This window comes from Rhinoraja longicauda, chromosome 3 (assembly GCF_053455715.1).
Source record: "Rhinoraja longicauda isolate Sanriku21f chromosome 3, sRhiLon1.1, whole genome shotgun sequence".
NCBI lineage: Eukaryota > Metazoa > Chordata > Chondrichthyes > Rajiformes > Arhynchobatidae > Rhinoraja > Rhinoraja longicauda.
In genome coordinates, this window is record NC_135955.1 from 39,585,128 (window position 1) to 39,600,705 (window position 15,578).

General features: G+C 41.4%; 1 pseudogene; it reads right to left on the reverse strand.

The window, feature by feature from the left end:
* Positions 1-279: 279 nt before the first annotated feature.
* LOC144592242 (uncharacterized) overlaps positions 280-15,578 on the reverse strand; it is a 27,526-nt pseudogene continuing 12,227 nt past the window's right edge.

Below are 15,578 nucleotides of genomic sequence, written 5' to 3' on the forward strand. Positions count from 1 at the left end.
CTGTTAGATTGCTGTACTTGGTCACTGGCCAGATGTGTCGATGCTGTTAGATTGCTGTACTTGGTCACTGGCCAGATGTGTCGATGCTGTTAGATTGCTGTACTTGATCACTGGCCAGATGTGTCGATGCTGTTAGATTGCTGTACTTGGTCACTGGCCAGATGTGTCGATGCTGTTAGATTGCTGTACTTGGTCACTGGCCAGATGTGTCGATGCTGTTAGATTGCTGTACTTGGTCACAGGCCAGATGTGTCAATGCTGTTAGATTGCTGTACTTGGTCACAGGCCAGATGTGTCGATGCTGTTAGATTGCTGTACTTGGTCACTGGCCAGATGTGTCAATGCTGTTAGATTGCTGTACTTGGTCACTGGCCTGTCTCTGGTCCCACTAATATGAGCTGTCACAGCATCCACTGGTACAAGACCATCTGCCACTTTCTTCATCCATCTAACTGTGCAAGATCAACAACAAAGCCACAATCTCAGTGAAGGTGATCTGTCAGTATCTGTTCCACATTTCATAGAGATTAAATAGCAAATATACAATACTGGTCCAAGGTCCAAACTAATGGTTGGAAATAGGATGCTTCCCCATCAAATCTGCAGTCAGGTAAAGCTTTCCTTTATATGGTGTGCATGCCCTATCAATCCTATTGCTGAAACCATCAGGAAGGATGCAGGAATGATGATGCCAGGCAATGGGAGCATTCAGGTGAAAGTCTTCCTGTACATCATCAATGTCACTGTCTTCTGCCCAAACTCATGGGTGGTTTGTAGATTGGTGAGCATCTGCAACCCAACTTCTGATCTGCTAAAATTATCAACAACTATTTCCCAAATACCTTTGACCACCATACACAACATCTTCCTCAGTGTTCACATTACTTCTCCAGACCATGTGCCTGATTACTCTATTCTTCATTGGCATGGGAACGTCCATAGATATCTCACACTATTGCTGAATGGTCTTCTCCAGTACCAAACCCACTACGATGTCCTACCCCTTTATTTTACTGATAAGTGTGAACTTGTTGCAGCCTTTTATCATGTTGCAATCAGTGTGGACATTATATTCAATGTTACAGAGACAGCAGAGTCGAGCGGCTATGTCACTGCTCCAGTGACCCAAGTTCCATCCTGACCTTGAGTTCTGTTATTGTGGGGTTTGCACATTCTTCTTGTAACTGTGTGGGTTTTCTCTGGGAGCTTTTGGAATCCTCACACCTCCCAAAGAGAGGCAGGTAAATTGCTGCTGGTCGGTGAGCAATAGAATTTTGTGGAGGGGAAGTTGATGGCAATTTGGGAGAATAAAATGGGTAGGGTTAGTATTTGTGTAAAGGGGTGCTTGGTGGTCAGTGCAGACTTGGTGGGTCAAAAGCCACTTTTGGTGGTGCATCTCCCTATGACTCTATGGAACCATCAGTATCATTGTGAATTTTGTTGTATTTAAACAAACTCTCTGGATGTGAACAGTAGACAGGCTTCCTGATAATTCTCTTCCTTAGCTGTCTTCCATACTTTTCAACAAATTTGCGGCAGATGTCTAATTTTTTATTTCTTCCCCCAAGGTCCATGTGAGAGAGCACATCCATCATGCCACGTAACCAAATTTATTATCACAGTTTGTGCCTTTCAACTGGCAGGTGGAAGTTGGCTAGTTTCCATGACATCATATGACCCATTTTGGATTCCCGTAGTCTGCCAATTTCCCACCAAAATTTACCAATGAGACCTTGATGGAGAGGTTACAGCTGCCACTAAAATTACCATCCATGTAGATTTGCACAATATCTCTACCTTGAGTGGACCAAAATTCCTTCATGTTTCTCATTGCTCCTTCCATTGCCTTCTCAAAAACAAGGTATTGCTCATAAATGACTTGAACAGTATTCTCTTGTCACTTAACCACACACTGCTCTGTCCATCAATCCTCGGCCCAAGAACAGACCAAAGTTATACTGTCTTATCATATCATATCATATCATATATATACAGCCGGAAACAGGCCTTTTCGGCCCTCCAAGTCCGTGCTGCCCAGCGATCCCCGCACATTAACACTATCCTACACCCACTAGGGACAATTTTTACATTTACCCAGCCAATTAACCTACATACCTGTACGTCTTTGGAGTGTGGGAGGAAACCGAAGATCTCGGAGAAAACCCACGCAGGTCACGGGGAGAACGTACAAACTCCTTACAGTGCAGCACCCATAGTCAGGATCGAACCTGAGTCTCCGGCGCTGCAGTCGCTGTAAAGCAGCAACTCTACCGCTGCGCTACCGCGCCGTGCCGCTACCGTGCCGTCTTGCTAAGTCCCTCACACTGACAACATAATCTCCAACTGTTTTTTTCTGGCTTCTGGTTAGGAGCACCAAAGTTGTTACTCTGAAATATTTCAGATGGTGTTAGGTCTAAATGTACCTTCAGCTTCTTAATAAACTCATCAAATGGGTCATCTAAGGCACTCCATGATGCCAACTGGCTGTATTGCTTGAGTGATGGAACCCAGCTCTACAAACAACATGGATTTTTGCCACTGGTGAAACACATTGTTGTTTAACATTGATGCCCATTGTCTCTACAATGGGGTTTGTCTTGAAAAACATGTCTACACGTTCCAAGTATATAGCAAATGATCATCATTCTATTTCTCCAAAATATTCCATTTGTGCTGTTTTCCCCATCATGTTTTGAGCTTCCTTTAGCATGAGCTAACATTTTAGATTTAGGGAATGGTTCTTTCTTTTATCTTTTTCAAAGTTATAAGGTTACCCGAAGAGCTGGGAATTTCCATAGACTCAGTACTTGGTGCCAATGGGGCTATTGCAGGTTTGTCATAATAGGCAGATCTGTTTCAGATAAGTTTTTACACAAATTCACTTTGTCTGAAAATATCAAGTAAATACAATTTTAACTTGCGGTAATAGGTCTTTAAAAGGACTGCAAGCATGGTGCATGCAATGTAACAAGATATAATCATGTGATACTGTCTCTTAATATAGTAGCAACAGTTTCCTTAACAGGCATGCACCTGATTTATATAACAAAATCCAGCCTTAAAAGATTGAATTTCCCCTGCATCCAATGGCTTTTGAGGGAGAGAGTTTCACCATCGATGATATAAAAGAAAAGCCTTTCTAATTTCATTCTTGAATAGCCTGACTCTAATTTTCAGATTAATTGTAAATTGAGTGTTGATTTACTTATTCATATTCATATTCATATTCATATACTTATTCATAGTGCCAGAGAGTGTCGGTGGCACAACAGACCATTAAACCAGCTACACAAGAACCCCTTGTCCTGCCCAGCAGTAAGTGACCAGCAGGAAGGTTTCTAAATTTAACTGGGAGCTGGTCAGGTGGACTGCACCAATCCATATCCACCAGTCTCCGCAGGTTTCCGGTCCTTCTACAAACCGTGTTTAAAAAGGTCCAAACAACAGGAACACAGGAATTCCAGATAATATATCCAAAAGCACCAGTCCAAAGCCTTCCACCTACAAACCCTAACATATTCCTCCCTGAAATATGCAACAACATTGCTCCTGCTTACAAATTGGGCGGGGGAGGGGGAGGGGGGGGGGGGGGGTGGTCATCAGCCCTCCAGTGTTTGATGCGTTAGGTATCTGCTCACCACATCCAACACAGCCCACATATCACTGGCCATTTATAAAATATAGCACACAAATCTAAAATAAACTATTGCATTTTGTAGCATGTTTCACATTATCCCAAAATAATTTTACTTAGCCAACAAGTATTGCTGTAATACAACCAATGCTATAATGTAGAATGTATAGCAGCTGTTAGTTTGTATGCAAGGAGCAACATGAAAAATTACCAGATAACTGTTTTTGATGACATGTGTTAAGGGATAAATATTGCTGGGACTTCAAGGGGTAATTTGCCTGCATTTCTTCAAACCTTTGCATTAGACTGAGAGCAAATGGAACCTCAATCTACTGTCCCAAAGAGGACAATAGGCATGAACATTGGTTCATTTGCACAAGGTTTTCATGGCCATGTTACAGCAAAAAAAACATTTTACCAAGGTAATTACAATTAGCAATTATTTCCAGATGAAATTGTGCCACTTGGGGAAGTCAACCACTCTAAGGTGACGTTTTACATACACCTAATAGGTCCGTACTGTTTTTTGCTCCTCTGCTGATATAGTGTGCAATCAGACTTTGATAACACTCACAAAAGAACAAAAAGTTTGTGTGTTGACATCAATAATAAGAAGCGATTTAAAGGGTTTCCTCTTTGACAGCAATTCCTTGCTAGCCAGAGACTGAGAGGGATAAAATGCATCAAAAGAAGCAAAAGTTCTCTAAACAGGGCCAGACTAAGACAGTATAAGAAGCTCTCAGACAAGTTTACAATGTATGTATAAAAACACAAGGTTGGTGGGAAGCAAGGGGATTTAACCACATAAGATTGTGATGTAGCATTAGCAGAGATGTTTAAAAAAAAGAGCATCCATCTGTTTAAGATAAGATATATGATTATTCTAAACCTGTAGACAACCAACTAATAGGAAGGATAGAGAAAAAATTTGCAAGGAAATTACAGAGAAGAGTAACAGCCATGCAACGGTGATAAACTACTATCTAAAGTTAGATTGGGATAGCAATAACATAAGGGTAAAGTCAGTGGGGGAGCAACAGTGGCTGGTGGAGGTCCTGAAATCTGTTCCAGGGAACTGTCTTGATTGGTATACTTCTGACTCGACAAGGAAGGCATTGGTCAACCTGATTGCCGGAAATGAGCCAGGTCCAGAGGGGCTGCTTCAATGAGGAACCTCTAGCGAGGGCAGGAGAAAATACTTGCTGCAAACATAAATGTAAATTAAATAATACTATATAGGAATGTAAACAGTGCAGTGGTTGTAAGCAAAAAGGTGGAACGTATTAGAGAACAAAAAGGAAATCTACCCTTGGAGGCTGAGAGGATGGCTGACGTATTAAATGAATCCGATATATCAGTCTTACTGCTGGAGTCCCATTATATGAAAACAGTGCATGGGCTCAATCTGACAGAAATATCAGAAAGGCAGGCTTCATTTAACGCAAATAATCCACGGGGTGATCGCTGGTCGGCGCGGACTTGGTGGGTCGAAGGGCCTGTTTCCATACTGTATCTTTAAAGTTAAATCACCTGGTCCGGATGGCATGTATGTTAAGTGGACCACATGTAGACTCCCCTTACTATGAGGGGAGTAAGGGAAGAAATTGTGAGAGGTCCACTCAAAATCTTATGAACATCTGTAGATTCTGGGTAGTACCAGAGGACTGCAAAATTGCCAAAGGTATGCCTTTGTTCAAAAAAGGTATAGACATGAGTTCAGGAACTACAGGCCTGTCAATTGTAACCTCAGTTAAAGTGGAGGAGGATCCAGGAACAATAATCAGGGTACAATTAGCACTCACTTAGATAACCGTTTACATGCTTTAAACTCTAGGTTAAATGCTTTAGCTTTTACCATTTACATGCTTTAATCCCCTTTACCATTTACACAAAGCATGTAAATGGTAAAAGCTAAAGTCTATATGTATTGTATTGTATTGCACTGTCTAATTGTATTGTATCGTATTGTACTACACTGACATCACCTGTCTATATGTTTTGCATTTGTATTGCACTATGGCCCCCGGAGGCACTCTGTTTCGCCCCATTTGTTGCATAATCTGTAAGGAGTGGAATGACAAATAAACTATATTCTATTCTATTCTATAAGCATGCATTGATTAGAGAAAGCCTGTGTGGAATTGCTAAAGGAAAATCATATCTAACTAAAGAAATAGAAATCTTTGACAAAGTAATCAAGAAATTGATGAGGGACATTCAGTTGATATGGTATTATAGTCTTCCTAAAAACATTTGATAAAATGCCCACATAATAGGCTTGTCATCAAGATTGTAGCATATGGAAATACCATGCATAAAAATGAGCTAAATAACAGGAAATGAATAGTATTTGAAAATGTTCTCAGAATGGAAGGAAATGTTTAATGGAGTCCCCCCCAGAGGTTGACACAAGGACAAATGCTTTCCTTAATATATGTTAATGATTTGAATTTGGATGTGCATGGCTTAATATCCAGATTTAGCCACAGTTAATTGTTGAAGATGATAATAGATTTGATGGAAATTTAGAGTGGCTGGTGGAAGGGGAGGCAAATGAAATTCAATGTTGAGAAATTAAGTGTGTTGCATTTTAGTAAGAAGAATGGCCCCATAGCAGGTGTCCACGTCGTGGGGCTGGAAACTGGAAGTGTCCTGAGCTAATTCTGCTACCACCATCATCTATTGCAACAAGTGATGGCTCCCACTGATTGTCTCCGGAAGCTTGCGCCCTTTTCAGGACGGACGATGACAGCGATGTCAACATTTGAAACATGGATGATGGACACGAAAGAAGAAGAAGTAAGAAGAATGTAGAGAACATAAAGCAAATGGTATTATGTTAAAAGGAATGAAAAAAACAAGGAAATCTGGGTATTTATTTGCATCATTCATTAAAAGTTTCAAAGCACTTTGAGAGAGCAGTTAAAAAGCAAAATAAACCCTAAACTTTATCAATAGAGGCATTATGTACAAGAGCAAGGAATTTGTGATAACATTTAGAAACGCTGGCTTGACGTAACTGGATTGCGTTCTGTAATGCTTGCCATATTTGAGGAAAGATGTGAAAACTTGAGAGAGAATGCAGATATTTACAAAAATAATTGCAGGAATGAAGGAATTTAATCGCATGGTTAGGCTGAAGAAACGGGTTGTTCAACTTGGAACAGAGGAGCTTACAAGGGGGATGACTGGGGTATTTAGAATCAAGAAGGGTATAGGCAGAATAGTTAATGAGAATCATTCGCTTTGTGAATAGCTCCAGAAACAGGGGACATGGATTGAGATGAATGGCAGAAGGACCAAAGGTAACATGAGAAAAATGATTTTACTGAACAAATGACTGAGGGGTGGCACAGTGACACAGCGGTAGAGTTCCTGCCTTACAGCTCCAGAAATCCAGGTTCGATCCTGACTATGGATGCCGTTTGTATGGAGTTTGCATGTTCTCCCTGTGACTGCATGGGTTTTCTCCGGGTGCTCCGGTTTCCTCACACACTCATAAGACGTGCAGGTTTGTAGGTTAATTGGCTTCGGTAAAAAATTGTCCCTGGTGTGAAAGACCCAACTAGTGTATGGGGTGATCTCTAATCAGCACGGACTCGGTGGGCCAAAGAGCCTGTCCCTGCACTGTATCTCTAAAATCTAAAATCTAAAGACTAAGCTCCAGAATGTACTGCCAGGAAAAGAAGCAGAGGCATATTCGAGGTGACATTAAAAAGGTACCAGATAAATATCTGAAAGGAAAGAATTTTCAGGGCTATGGAGAGGTCAGGGTAATGGAACAAACAGTATTTTACTCTTACATTATGGTAATATAAACTCAACAAGATGAATTGCCTCTTTCCACACTGTAACCTTACTGTGAGTCTGTAATATTTGAATTACAGCAGAAGAGATGTTCTGCCTGTGTTTATCACATCGTTAAAACAGATTTAACTCATTACTTGTGGAATTTCAGTGGGATTCTGCTGTGCAGGTAATATATTTCCAGTTTAGGGCATTTTGTGGGTGATAAAAGTGCTAATTCTCTCTTACAATTATTCCTCATCAGTTATGTTTATTTAAACTGAAATGACATTTTGTTTGGCTTAACAAAGAAATCCAATTCAAGAATCAACCAAAGATGATTAACATGCATTGCCATCAATGGAAAGAGTCGGGTCCATCAGGAACGAATTAGAAAGTGTTTCTCATTTGGTACACATTTCAGAGCCTGGCAGTAATTTGTACTGTATGAGCACTTCTCCAATCTGACTCCAGCTGTATTTTCTACCATGTCGGCACTAAACCTAGAAACCGCAGTGCTCAGCAGTTCCTATCGGGTATCCATTGTAACATTTGTATTTGAACATTCAGCATGGACATTTCCCTCCATCCAGTCTTCTTCAACAAGAATATTGCCTCACAGACACACCCATGCCTGGCTAAACACAATTACTATTATTAGGTGTAATTACCACATGCCTTGCCAGAATTTACAACCAATTATTCCAGCCAAGGCAATCTCCTTAATGCTTCAATCATCCTTGAGCTTTCCCTTCAATTCAAATAAAACAGAAGATATGGTCTTAAATTTAAAGAATCTTCCGATTCATTACATGCAAACCTAGTGAACTGAAAGGGAAGAAAAGAGCAGAGATGATGTGAAATTCATTGCCTGTAGGGGCAATGGAGACAGAATCAATCAAGCCTTTCAAAAAGAGGAGTTTGTCAGTATCAGAGCGTAAATTGTTTGCAAGGTAATGCGGTAAAATTGAGGAAATGGGACTGAGGAGAATGTGCCATAACAATGCCATGATTCTATGAAGAAGCAGAAATATTAGGATTCAGGACATGAGAAAAAGTGGACCATGTTCATCAGAAAGAAAAGATAGTGTGCAGTTAAAATGGAAGAACACTTGTTTTTCAGGACTTTCACCTTCCAGACGAATGAAATAGGATTACCCAAAGATAGAAAAAACACTCCAATTAATTCCAGAGCAACAATACTTTACTCGGAATGGTACCAGAAAAAATAAAAGAATAATTTGAGAAAAAAATGTAGGTAATCCCTTAACAACTACAAAAGATTAAACATAAAAACATGTATTGTATCGCATGTATTGAATGCAAACCTCTCAGGCCTTGCCAAGCACTCCACAACCAATTCCCTTAATTATGAACTTCCAGGGATGAGGAGAGGAAGCTGGTCGACAGTTGCCATTCTCTAAAAGCTCAACTGGATCAATCAGCTGTGGCTACAAGGGCCAGTTAAAGGCTGGGATTGCCACAGATTGGAGGGATGTAACCATGGGTTACCTCAGGGATTGGTTCTAGGCACTCAGTTCTTTACTGATTATATTAATAACCTAGAGAAGGGAACGAGAAGGAAACATTTCTGAGTCTGCTGATGGCACAAAAATAGTGGAAAGGAATGTTGTGATGACATTGTCATTCTGCAAAGGGATATGGATAGATTGAGCAATAGGGCAAAAACGAACGTGGCAAATGGAGTTTAATGTGGGGAACATGCACTTTTGTAAGAGGAATCAAAAGGTGGATTAATAGCTAAATGGATGGGACAATTGTAGCTAAGTGTAGATCAGTGGGTCTAAAAGTTTATGAATCACAAAAGTACATAGGCAGGTCCAACAAGTGGCTAAGAAGATAAATGGTATGTTGGCCTTTATTGTGAAGAGGTTGGAGTTTGGGAATAGGGACTTGCAGCTGTGCAGGGTGTGGGTGAGGCCATACCTGGAATAGTTTAGGCAACAGGCCTTTCAGCCCACCAAGACCACACTGAGTATTGATCACCCAATCATATTAGTTTTATGTTATCCCTCTTTCCCACTTCCTACACACAAGGGACAGGTTACAGAGGCCAATTAACCTATAAACTGCATGTCTTTGGGATGTGGGAGGAAAGCCATGTGCAAACTCCACACAGACATATATGCTACCTATTGGATTTGTTAGCATTTTGATTATGTGCTTGATATCCTGGATAGACTTGGCCCACAATCTCTTGATGATTCGGAAGCAGGTAAATGGTAAATGGGCTCTTTAGTTTTAGTGGACCCCCCCCCCCCCCCACCCCACACCGCCACAACTCAAATAAACACACACACACACATACGTTCAGAAGAAGGCACTCTGAATTTTTTAATGATTTAAACTCTTTGTGTGGTGGTATGTATCTTTTATAATTCCACCGGGAGCCACAGGGATCAGTGTTAATGCCCCAGATTGTGACAATTTGTGTAAATTACTTGGTTTAGTGAAATCAAGTGTAACATATCCAGGATTGTGGTGATACATAGCTCAGTGGCAGTTAAGGCTGTGAGGAGAATGCAGAGAGCCTTCGGGGAGATATATACAGATAACAAACAGGCGAAGACAAAGTAGTTGAAATGAGAAACAATCCCAGACTGACCACTGTAGTAGAAAAATTAGAAAGGCGAGTATTGTATAAATTTTGGGGGTCGTGAAAGAATTAGTGTTCAGAGCGACCTGGTTGACCTTGTACAATGAAACTTAAAGTTAGGTTCAGCAAGCAATTAGGAAGGCAAAGAGTAGGTCAGCCTTTACTATAGGATGACCTAAAGACATCATGTTGCAATAATATAGAGCCCTCGAGAGACTGCAAGTAGAACATTATGTACCCTTTCTAAGGAAGCATAATATTTGAGAGAGGAGTAAAAGCTTTATTAGATATTTTAGAGAGGTGATATTTGAGAACTAATATTTAAGAGAGGTGAAAGCTTCACCAGAAACACTGCTGGGATAGCTGATTTGTTGAACGAGGAAACATTAAGCAGACTAGGACTATACAGCTTGGGTTTGGAAGAAAGAGAGCAGATTTCATTGAAATGGACACAGATCCATACACAAGGTGTTTGGCAGGGTATTTGTCAGTTTGATGTTTTCCCAGACAGAGGTGTGTAGAGTCAGGGGTCAAGTCTCAAGGTAAGGCGTTGGCAGCTCAGGAGAGCAAATAAGAAGTTCCTTACTCAGAGGATAGGGAATCTTTGGAGTTTCATATCTAAAAGAGTTCTGGAGTTCAGTTGCTGAGTATATTCAATGCAGAGATTGATAGACTTTTAAATATCAAAGGATACAAGGTTCATGAAGAAAAGTGGAGTTCAATAAATGATCAGCCATGATCTTACTGGATGGTGGAGCAGGCACGGGGAACAAATGGCATACTCCAGCTCCTATTCCCAATTTAGCTCATTTTGGCACACGAAGTGGCACAAGAGTACACTTTGAGACATTGCTTCCAGTTCTGCCTGAGGGCAGAACATTTCAGATTGACTTGTTAGGTTTGTGAATGCATCAAGATATTTGACTCAACATTTCAAGTCAGGAATAAAAAAACTTAAAGAATTAGTGTTACTGCTAAAAAAAATGTTTTATAAAAATGTACTATCACGGTCTTAATAAATCCTTAAAGCTTTTGTTTTAAAATTGTTTACAAAGGGAAACTTTGAAAGGGAGAACTTTTGCTGCTGTGAATACTGAACCGTGCAGCAGTTGTCCTGAACAGATTTTAGTTCAGCTTTCAACACAATAGTCCCCACCAGACTGGCTGAGAAGCTGCTGAAACTGGGGCTTAACACTCCCCTGTGTGCCTGGGTCCTGGACTTTCTCACTGCCAGGCCCCAAGTGGTCAAGATGGGGAGACATACTTCTAACCCCCTCACCCTGATAGACAATAGACAATAGACAATAGGTGCAGGAGTAGGCCATTCAGCCCTTCGAGCCAGCACCTCCATTCAATGCGATCATGGCTGATCACTCTCAATCAGTACCCCGTTCCTGCCTTCTCCCCATACCCCCTCACTCCGCTATCTTTAAGAGCTCTATCCAGCTCTCTCTTGAAAGCATCCAACGAACTGGACTCCACTGCCTTCTGAGGCAGAGAATTCCACACCTTCACCACTCTCTGACTGAAAAAGTTCTTCCTCATCTCCGTTCTAAATGGCCTACCCCTTATTCTTAAACTGTGGCCCCTTGTTCTGGACTCCCCCAACATTGGGAACATGTTTCCTGCCTCTAATGTGTCCAATCCCCTAATTATCTTATATGTTTCAATAAGATCCCCCCTCATCCTTCTATATTCCAGTGTATACAAGCCTAATTGCTCCAGCCTTTCAACATACGACAGTCCCACCATTCCGGGAATTAACCTAGTGAACCTACGCTGCACGCCCTCAATAGCAAGAATATCCTTCCTCAAATTTGGAGACCAAAACTGCACACAGTACTCGAGGTGCGGTCTCACCAGGGCCCGGTACAACTGTAGAAGGACCTCTTTGCTCCTATACTCAATTCCTCTTGTTATGAAGGCCAACATTCCATTGGCTTTCTTCACTGCCTGCTGTACCTGCATGCTTCCTTTCAGTGACTGATGCAGTAGGACACCCAGATCTCGTTGAACATCCCCTCTTCCTAACTTGACACCATTCAGATAATAATCTGCCTTTCTATTCTTACTTCCAAAGTGAATAACCTCACACTTATCTACATTAAACTGCATCTGCCATGTATCCGCCCACTCACACAACCTGTCCAAGTCACCCTGCAGCCTTATTGCATCTTCCTCACAATTCACATTACCCCCCAGCTTAGTATCATCTGCAAATTTGCTAATGGTACTTTTAATCCCTTCATCTAAGTCATCACAGGATCCCCCCAGGGTTGTGTCCTTAGCCCCCTACTGTACTCCCTGTACACACATGACTGTGTGGCCAGGTTCAGCTCCAACTCCATCATCAAGTTTGCTGACGACACTGTGGTGGTGGACCTGATCTCCAATAACGATGAGAAGGCCTACCGGGAGGAGGTGGCTGATCTGGCACTCTGGTGTCAGGACAACAGCCTCCTCTTGAATGTCACAAAAACTAAGGAGCTGATTGTAGACTTTAGAAGGGCTCAACATCCGAGGACGTACACGCCACTGGAGTTAAATGGGATTACTGTGGAGAGGGTGAGCAGCTTTAAATACCTGGGAGTCCACATCACAGAGGATCTGACATGGACAACACACATTGCCGTACTGGTAAGGCAAGGCAGCGCCTTTACCACCTCAGACAGTTGAGGAAATTTAGAGTCTCTCTGAGGATCCTTCAGTGCTTCTACTCTGGGGCTGTAGAAAGCATCTTGTCCGGGAACATCACAATCTGGTTTGGGAACAGCTCTGCCCAGGACAGGAAGGCTCTGCGGAGAGTAGTGCGTTCGGCTGAACGCACTATGGGAACTACACTCGCCCCCCTGCAGGACCTATACATCAGGAGATGCAGATCCAGAGCCAGCAACATTATGGGGGACCCCTACCACCCCAGCAACGGACTGTTCCAGCTGCTACGGTCAGGCAAACGCCTCCGCTGTCACGCTGTGAAAACAGAGAGGATGAGACGGAGTTTCTTCCCACAGGCCATCAGGACTGTTAACTCTCATATCACCAGGGACTAATTTAATTTACTGTATTAATTTTTTTTTGTGTTAAAATTTTTTTTTTCTCTATTCTGTTTTGTAGTTTAGCACAATCCGCAGGCATTGGCACTTTCGTTTCACTGCACATCTTGTATATGTATGTGACAAATAAACTTGACTTGACTTGATTACGTACAGTCTCTTCCTACATCTTTTAGTCAGCACATGTCCTGCTCTCATATTCCAGACCTATAGAGGCAACAATGCCCAACCGATACAGGATTAATGGAGGACATATAGGTCACAGCCTATGGTATTCAGCCTCACTGGTTGTGTATTATGTTGGACTTCGTCCATCGTTATCTAACTCAGTCAGAAGTCCCTGCTATTCCTTAATCACTCATGTCTATCCTGCTTTCCGTATGCTGTTCATCCCAGTCACTTCCTATACTGGGGAAATCTGCATTCTCAACACTTTATGAGCAATGAAATTTCCCTGACTTACTTATTTATTGATAACATGCAATTTGTAAGAGTCCAGTTTTGATAATCATCTTAAGTAAAAACATCATCTTCTACCTAATACTTTCTAGTCCCAATCTGCACAATCCTTTCCAATTTTAACTCAAGCCAACAGGACAAGGCAAGTCAATGTGACTTATCCTCAGATTGGAGGCCTTTAAAAGCTAGTGTCATTCTGATTTAAACCTAGATTCACATTCAGAATTAGAGTCATAGATTTGTACAGCACGCAAACAGGCCCTTTGGCCAAATGTCCATGCCTACCATGATATGTATTTACACTCATCCCATCTGCTACATGAGGCCAATATTCCTCTATTCCTTTCCTATCCAAGTACCTGTCCAACAATCTATTAAATGTTGTAATTGTACTTGCTTCCAGCAGCTCCTCTGGCAGCTCATTCTATATAACCATCAACATCTGCATGAAAAACTTGCCCTGCAGATCTCCTTTAGTTTCTTCCATCTCAGCTTAAACCTATTCCCTCTAGTTTTTAGTCTCCCCCACTTAGTCTAGCCAGATAAAGATTCTGACTATCGACTTTATCTGTGTTCTTCACTTTACACTGTAACTTTATACTGTAAATTTCTATAAGTTCACATCTCAGCCTCCTATGTTCTAGTGAGAAAAACCTATTAAATCTCTCCATAAAGGTAGAGCCCTCCATTCCAAGAAATATACTGATGAGTCTCTTTTTCACTCTTTCTAATGCTACCACATTCCCTCATGTAGCATGACGAGCAAGTGCGGCCTGACAATTTTTTGTGAGCTACAACTGACAACCAAACTTTTAAACTCAGTGCCGCGGCCTATGAAGACAAGTATATAGATGCCTCTTTAATCACCCTATCCACTTGGCTTGTCACATTCAGGCACATTCTTGCACCTCAAGATCCCTCTGTTCATTAATGCCTCTCTAAGTGTCTGTCATTTACGATACACTTTCCTCTTGCATTTGACCTTCCAGAGTGCATCACCTCACTTGTCCAGATTAAACCCCCTCTGCCATGGTTCCACCCAGCTTTCCAATTGATCTATGTCTCCCGATATCCTCTCACAGCCTTCTTCATTATCCATTTCACCACCGATTTTTGGGTTGTCAGCAAACTTACTGATGAGTCCACTTACTTTCTCATCTCAATCATTTATATATATGACAAATAACAGTGGTCCTAGCACTGATCCCTTGGTACGACACTGATTACAGACCTCCCGTCAGAAAAGAAGCCCTCGACTGCTCCCTCTGAACTTTTAAAGCAATGCTTCTTAGAATTAAATTGGCTGTTTAAAAGAAAGTGGCACCAGAAGCTATTTTAGTCACAAGTTTTACATCACGAGGGAGATACTACATAGGTTGAGTCTTTCGGAGGTCACACAAGGCAGTGTGAGATACATCTCGGCAGATACCACATGATGTTACACTAAATATTCTCGTATGTTATCTCATGCCTCTCTGGAAAGCCATTGAGCTGAAATCAGGTTAGTGGGACTGCATGATGTTTACTGAGCTGCTTTGAATGCATCTAATGTTGACCTACTTAGCATTAAGGAGAACAGCCACAAATTCCTTAATTTCTCCACTAAATTAAAAAAAAAAAAATTTGGTGCCATTTTGTAAATATCCTTGACTCCATCTCCAATGCCCAGATATCTTTCTTAAAGTGTAGTGCCCAGAATTGGAGATAGTATTCCAATACTGAGGGTTAACCAGAGATTTACACAGAGGATGACTTCCTTGCTTTTGTGCTTTGTGCCAATTAAATCACATGCTCTTTAGATTTTACCTTAATGCAGTTCAATTTTTGCAATAAGCTTAATTTAACCCTTTGCTCTTTCATCCATCTTTAGTTTTCCCTATAATTTATGTATTCAGTTTGGTTCTCGACTGGATTTTATTTCTGACAAAATGTAGGAATTGTGGTGTGTGCTGCATTCTCCACAAAATGGATAGGATGGAGAATGAGGCAAAGTCAGCTGGTGAGGTCTGCTGCCCATTTGCCATCTGCA